Source organism: Taudactylus pleione, unplaced genomic scaffold, assembly GCF_031769625.1.
Source record: "Taudactylus pleione unplaced genomic scaffold, aTauple2 ptg000085l, whole genome shotgun sequence".
Taxonomy (NCBI): domain Eukaryota; kingdom Metazoa; phylum Chordata; class Amphibia; order Anura; family Myobatrachidae; genus Taudactylus; species Taudactylus pleione.
In genome coordinates this window covers 10,922,119-10,929,292 of record NW_028284487.1, presented here as the reverse complement: position 1 = coordinate 10,929,292, position 7,174 = coordinate 10,922,119, and the positions used below count along the sequence as shown (strand labels likewise).

The 7,174-nt window shown below is 35.9% G+C and overlaps 2 non-coding genes across 2 annotated transcripts; both read right to left on the bottom strand.

Moving 5' to 3' along the window:
* Positions 1–855: 855 nt before the first annotated feature.
* On the bottom strand, positions 856–929 carry TRNAI-AAU (transfer RNA isoleucine (anticodon AAU)). The gene has a single exon. It is a non-coding gene; the product is annotated as a tRNA-Ile (tRNA).
* A 4,333-nt stretch (positions 930–5,262) lies between these two features.
* On the bottom strand, positions 5,263–5,336 carry TRNAI-AAU (transfer RNA isoleucine (anticodon AAU)). The gene has a single exon. It is a non-coding gene; the product is annotated as a tRNA-Ile (tRNA).
* Positions 5,337–7,174: the final 1,838 nt, after the last annotated feature.

Genomic DNA, 7,174 nt, shown 5'->3' with positions numbered 1-7,174 from the left:
CCTTGGCGTTATTAGCACCACGCTCTAACCAACTGAGCTAACCAGCCAAACATAAAAGCATCAGCAAACTCATAAATGCCAAATGTACCTAAAACAGGAGAACATTCAGTATTTCAAAGATCAGCAATATTGAGTAGAGGAAGACTCTCGAACAATGTGTTCCATGGTGTAATGGTGAGCACTTTGGACTTTGAATCCAGTAATCTGATTTCAAATCTTGGTGGGACCTAACTTTGTTCAATTTCCTTAAAGTTAAATTTTAGGATAGCTTATCTATATTTAAACTTTGTATAAATCCCATCATCTTCAGTGGTTTCTTTACTCCAAAATAATTTTGAAGCTGTTTCAAATCAGTTTTCAACTGGAGAGATGTTTGTCAAACATTTGAAAATAGGAAAAGTTGCAATAAGAATGCAGTGATCCATCACTTGTGCTATGGTTTTAAGATATTCTGGTTTTAAGAATTTTCTTCTTCAGTGTGCACTAATGAGAGTAAAGGTCTGTTCTTCTTCTCTTCTTAAAACTTAGTCCCCCATAGTAGATTCAATCACCAAATAAATGTCCTGATTGATTAATTAGCCTTAGCATTTCTTAGATTTGCCATATTGCTATATTTGAGAAAAAGTTTTCTATGTATGCCAAATAGAGAAATGCTGCATCAGGCAAAGGATGACATTTTTCTTTATTCCTAACATGGATTTAAAAATTCTCTGTTTTGTATGTGTCTATGATGTTCTCTAGCAAGTTTCAAGGGCTGCTAACTGTAGCCAATGCATTCATCCCACACTTCATGCACTTTGCCGCTGGATAAAATCCCTTCTTGGCATTTCTTGTAGGACAACAAGAAAAAGCACATGGCCCGTATGGGGATCGAACACATGACCTTGGCGTTATTAGCACCACGCTCTAACCAACTGAGCTAACCGGCCAAACATAAAGGCATCAGCAAACACAAAAATGCCAAATGTACCTAAAACAGGAGAACATTCAGTATTTCAAAGATCAGCAATATTGAGTAGAGGAAGACTCTCGAACAATGGGTTCCATGGTGTAATGGTGAGCACTTTGGACTTTGAATCCAGTAATCTGATTTCAAATCTTGGTGGGACCTAACTTTGTTCAATTTCCTTAAAGTTGAATTTTAGGATAGCTTATCTATATTTAAACTTTGTATAAATCCCATCATCTTCAGTGGTTTCCTTACTCCAAACTAATTTTGAAGCTGTTTCAAATCAGTTTTCAACTGGAGAGATGTTTGTCAAACATTTGAAAATAGGAAAAGTTGCAATAAGAATGCAGTGATCCATCACTTGTGCTATGGTTTTAAGATATTCTGGTTTTAAGAATTTTCTCTTCAGTGTGCACTAATGAGAGTAAAGGTCTGTTCTTCTTCTCTTCTTAAAACTTAGTCCCCCATAGTAGATTCAATCACCAAATAAATGTCCTGATTGATTAATTAGCCTTAGCATTTCTTAGATTTGCAATATTGCTATATTTGAGAAAAAGTTTTCTATGTATGCCATATAGAGAAATGCTGCATCAGGCAAAGGATGACATTTTTCTTTATTCCTAACATGGATTTAAAAATTCTCTGTTTTGTATGTGTCTATGATGTTCTCTAGCAAGTTTCAAGGGCTGCTAACTGTAGCCAATGCATTCATCCCACACTTCATGCACTTTGCCGCTGGATAAAATCCCTTCTTGGCATTTCTTGTAGGACAACAAGAAAAAGCACATAGCCCGTATGGGGATCGAACACATGACTTTGGCGTTATTAGCACCACGCTCTAACCAACTGAGCTAACCGGCCAAACATAAAGGCATCAGCAAACACAAAAATGCCAAATGTACATAAAACAGGAGAACATTCAGTATTTCAAAGATCAGCAATATTGAGAAGAGGAAGATTCTCTAATAATGGGTTCCATGGTGTAATGGTAAGCACTTTGGACTTTGAATCCAGTAATCTGATTTCAAATCTTGGTGGGACCTAACTTTGTTCAATTTCCTTAAAGTTGAATTTTAGGATAGCTTATCTATATTTAAACTTTGTATAAATCCCATCATCTTCAGTGGTTTCTTTACTCCAAACTAATTTTGAAGCTGTTTCAAATCAGGTTTCAACTGGAGAGATGTTTGTCAAACATTTGAAAATAGGAAAAGTTGCAATAAGAATGCAGTGATCCATCACTTGTGCTATGGTTTTAAGATATTCTGGTTTTAAGAATTTTCTTCTTCAGTGTGCACTAATGAGAGTAAAGGTCTGTTCTTCTTCTCTTCTTAAAACTTAGTCCCCCATAGTAGATTCAATCACCAAATAAATGTCCTGATTGATTAATTAGCCTTAGCATTTCTTAGATTTGCCATATTGCTATATTTGAGAAAAAGTTTTCTATGTATGCCATATAGAGAAATGCTGCATCAGCCAAAGGATGACATTTTTGTTTATTCCTAACATGGATTTAAAAATTCTCTGTTTTGTATGTGTCTATGATGTTCTCTAGCAAGTTTCAAGGGCTGCTAACTGTAGTCAATGCATTCATCCCACACTTCATGCACTTTGCCGCTGGATAAAATCCCTTCTTGGCATTTCTTGTAGGACAACAAGAAAAAGCACATGGCCCGAATGGGGATCGAACACATGACCTTGGTGTTATTAGCACCACGCTCTAACCAACTGAGCTAACCGGCCAAACATAAAGGCATCAGCAAACACAAAAATGCCAAATGTACATAAAACAGGAGAACATTCAGTATTTCAAAGATCAGCAATATTGAGTAGAGAAAGATTCTCTAATAATGGGTTCCATGGTGTAATGGTAAGCACTTTGGACTTTGAATCCAGTAATCTGATTTCAAATCTTGGTGGGACCTAACTTTGTTCAATTTCCTTAAAGTTGAATTTTAGGATAGCTTATCTATATTTAAACTTTGTATAAATCCCATCATCTTCAGTGGTTTCTTTACTCCAAACTAATTTTGAAGCTGTTTCAAATCAGTTTTCAACTGGAGAGATGTTTGTCAAACATTTGAAAATAGGAAAAGTTGCAATAAGAATGCAGTGATCCATCACTTGTGCTATGGTTTTAAGATATTCTGGTTTTAAGAATTTTCTTCTTCAGTGTGCACTAATGAGAGTAAAGGTCTGTTCTTCTTCTCTTCTTAAAACTTAGTCCCCCATAGTAGATTCAATCACCAAATAAATGTCCTGATTGATTAATTAGCCTTAGCATTTCTTAGATTTGCCATATTGCTATATTTGAGAAAAAGTTTTCTATGTATGCCATATAGAGAAATGCTGCATCAGCCAAAGGATGACATTTTTGTTTATTCCTAACATGGATTTAAAAATTCTCTGTTTTGTATGTGTCTATGACGTTCTCTAGCAAGTTTCAAGGGCTGCTAACTGTAGCCAATGCATTCATCCCACACTTCATGCACTTTGCCGCTGGTAAAATCCCTTCTTGGCATTTCTTGTAGGACAACAAGAAAAAGCACATGGCCCATATGGGGATCGAACACATGACCTTGGTGTTATTAGCACCACGCTCTAACCAACTGAGCTAACCGGCCAAACATAAAGGCATCAGCAAACACAAAAATGCCAAATGTACATAAAACAGGAGAACATTCAGTATTTCAAAGATCAGCAATATTGAGTAGAGAAAGATTCTCTAATAATGGGTTCCATGGTGTAATGGTAAGCACTTTGGACTTTGAATCCAGTAATCTGATTTCAAATCTTGGTGGGACCTAACTTTGTTCAATTTCCTTAAAGTTGAATTTTAGGATAGCTTATCTATATTTAAACTTTGTATAAATCCCATCATCTTCAGTGGTTTCTTTACTCCAAACTAATTTTGAAGCTGTTTCAAATCAGTTTTCAACTGGAGAGATGTTTGTCAAACATTTGAAAATAGGAAAAGTTGCAATAAGAATGCAGTGATCCATCACTTGTGCTATGGTTTTAAGATATTCTGGTTTTAAGAATTTTCTTCTTCAGTGTGCACTAATGAGAGTAAAGGTCTGTTCTTCTTCTCTTCTTAAAACTTAGTCCCCCATAGTAGATTCAATCACCAAATAAATGTCCTGATTGATTAATTAGCCTTAGCATTTCTTAGATTTGCCATATTGCTATATTTGAGAAAAAGTTTTCTATGTATGCCATATAGAGAAATGCTGCATCAGCCAAAGGATGACATTTTTGTTTATTCCTAACATGGATTTAAAAATTCTCTGTTTTGTATGTGTCTATGACGTTCTCTAGCAAGTTTCAAGGGCTGCTAACTGTAGCCAATGCATTCATCCCACACTTCATGCACTTTGCCGCTGGTAAAATCCCTTCTTGGCATTTCTTGTAGGACAACAAGAAAAAGCACATGGCCCATATGGGGATCGAACACATGACCTTGGCGTTATTAGCACCACGATCTAACCAACTGAGCTAACCGGCCAAACATAAAAGCATCAGCAAACACAAAAATGCCAAATGTACCTAAAACAGGAGAACATTCAGTATTTCAAAGATCAGAAATATTGAGTAGAGGAAGACTCTCTAATAATGGGTTCCATGGTGTAATGGTAAGCACTTTGGACTTTGAATCCAGTAATCTGATTTCAAATCTTGGTGGGACCTAACTTTGTTCAATTTCCTTAAAGTTGAATTTTAGGATAGCTTATCTATATTTAAACTTTGTATAAATCCCATCATCTTCAGTGGTTTCTTTACTCCAAACTAATTTTGAAGCTGTTTCAAATCAGGTTTCAACTGGAGAGATGTTTGTCAAACATTTGGAAATAGGAAAAGTTGCAATAAGAATGCAGTGATCCATCACTTGTGCTATGGTTTTAAGATATTCTGGTTTTAAGAATTTTCTTCTTCAGTGTGCACTAATGAGAGTAAAGGTCTGTTCTTCTTCTCTTCTTAAAACTTAGTCCCCCATAGTAGATTCAATCACCAAATAAATGTCCTGATTGATTAATTAGCCTTAGCATTTCTTAGATTTGCCATATTGCTATATTTGAGAAAAAGTTTTCTATGTATGCCATATAGAGAAATGCTGCATCAGGCAAAGGATGACATTTTTCTTTATTCCTAACATGGATTTAAAAATTCTCTGTTTTGTATGTGTCTATGATGTTCTCTAGCAAGTTTCAAGGGCTGCTAACTGTAGCCAATGCATTCATCCCAGACTTCATGCACTTTGCCGCTGGATAAAATCTCTTCTTGGCATTTCTTGTAGGACAACAAGAAAAAGCACATGGCCCGTATGGGGATCGAACACATGACCTTGGCGTTATTAGCACCACGCTCTAACCAACTGAGCTAACCGGCCAAACATAAAGGCATCAGCAAACTCAAAAATGCCAAATGTACATACAACAGGAGAACATTCAGTATTTCAAAGATCAGCAATATTGAGTAGAGGAAGATTCTCTAATAATGGGTTCCATGGTGTAATGGTAAGCACTTTGGACTTTGAATCCAGTAATCTGATTTCAAATCTTGGTGCGACCTAACTTTGTTCAATTTCCTTAAAGTTGAATTTTAGGATAGCTTATCTATATTTAAACTTTGTATAAATCCCATCATCTTCAGTGGTTTCTTTACTCCAAACTAATTTTGAAGCTGTTTCAAATCAGTTTTCAACTGGAGAGATGTTTGTCAAACATTTGAAAATAGGAAAAGTTGCAATAAGAATGCAGTGATCCATCACTTTTGCTATGGTTTTAAGATATTCTGGTTTTAAGAATTTTCTTCTTCAGTGTGCACTAATGAGAGTAAAGGTCTGTTCTTCTTCTCTTCTTAAAACTTAGTCCCCCATAGTAGATTCAATCACCAAATAAATGTCCTGATTGATTAATTTGCCTTAGCATTTCTTAGATTTGCCATATTGCTATATTTGAGAAAAAGTTTTCTATGTATGCCATATAGAGAAATGCTGCATCAGCCAAAGGATGACACTTTTCTTTATTCCTAACATGGATTTAAAAATTCTCTGTTTTGTATGTGTCTATGATGTTCTCTAGCAAGTTTCAAGGGCTGCTAACTGTAGCCAATGCATTCATCCCACACTTCATGCACTTTGCCGCTGGATAAAATCCCTTCTTGGCATTTCTTGTAGGACAACAAGAAAAAGCACATGGCCCGTATTGGGATCGAACAAATGACCTTGGCGTTATTAGCACCATGCTCTAACCAACTGAGCTAACCGGCCAAACATAAAAGCATTAGCAAACACAAAAATGCCAAATGTACCTAAAACAGGAGAACATTCAGTATTTCAAAGATCAGCAATATTGAGAAGAGGAAGATTCTCTAATAATGGGTTCCATGGTGTAATGGTAAGCACTTTGGACTTTGAATCCAGTAATCTGATTTCAAATCTTGGTGGGACCTAACTTTGTTCAATTTCCTTAAAGTTGAATTTTAGGATAGCTTATCTATATTTAAACTTTGTATAAATCCCATCATCTTCAGTGGTTTCTTTACTCCAAACTAATTTTGAAGCTGTTTCAAATCAGGTTTCAACTGGAGAGATGTTTGTCAAACATTTGAAAATAGGAAAAGTTGCAATAAGAATGCAGTGATCCATCACTTGTGCTATGGTTTTAAGATATTCTGGTTTTAAGAATTTTCTTCTTCAGTGTGCACTAATGAGAGTAAAGGTCTGTTCTTCTTCTCTTCTTAAAACTTAGTCCCCCATAGTAGATTCAATCACCAAATAAATGTCCTGATTGATTAATTAGCCTTAGCATTTCTTAGATTTGCCATATTGCTATATTTGAGAAAAAGTTTTCTATGTATGCCATATAGAGAAATGCTGCATCAGCCAAAGGATGACATTTTTGTTTATTCCTAACATGGATTTAAAAATTCTCTGTTTTGTATGTGTCTATGATGTTCTCTAGCAAGTTTCAAGGGCTGCTAACTGTAGCCAATGCATTCATCCCACACTTCATGCACTTTGCCGCTGGATAAAATCCCTTCTTGGCATTTCTTGTAGGACAACAAGAAAAAGCACATGGCCCGAATGGGGATCGAACACATGACCTTGGTGTTATTAGCACCACGCTCTAACCAACTGAGCTGACCGGCCAAACATAAAGGCATCAGCAAACACAAAAATGCCAAATGTACATAAAACAGGAGAACATTCAGTATTTCAAAGAT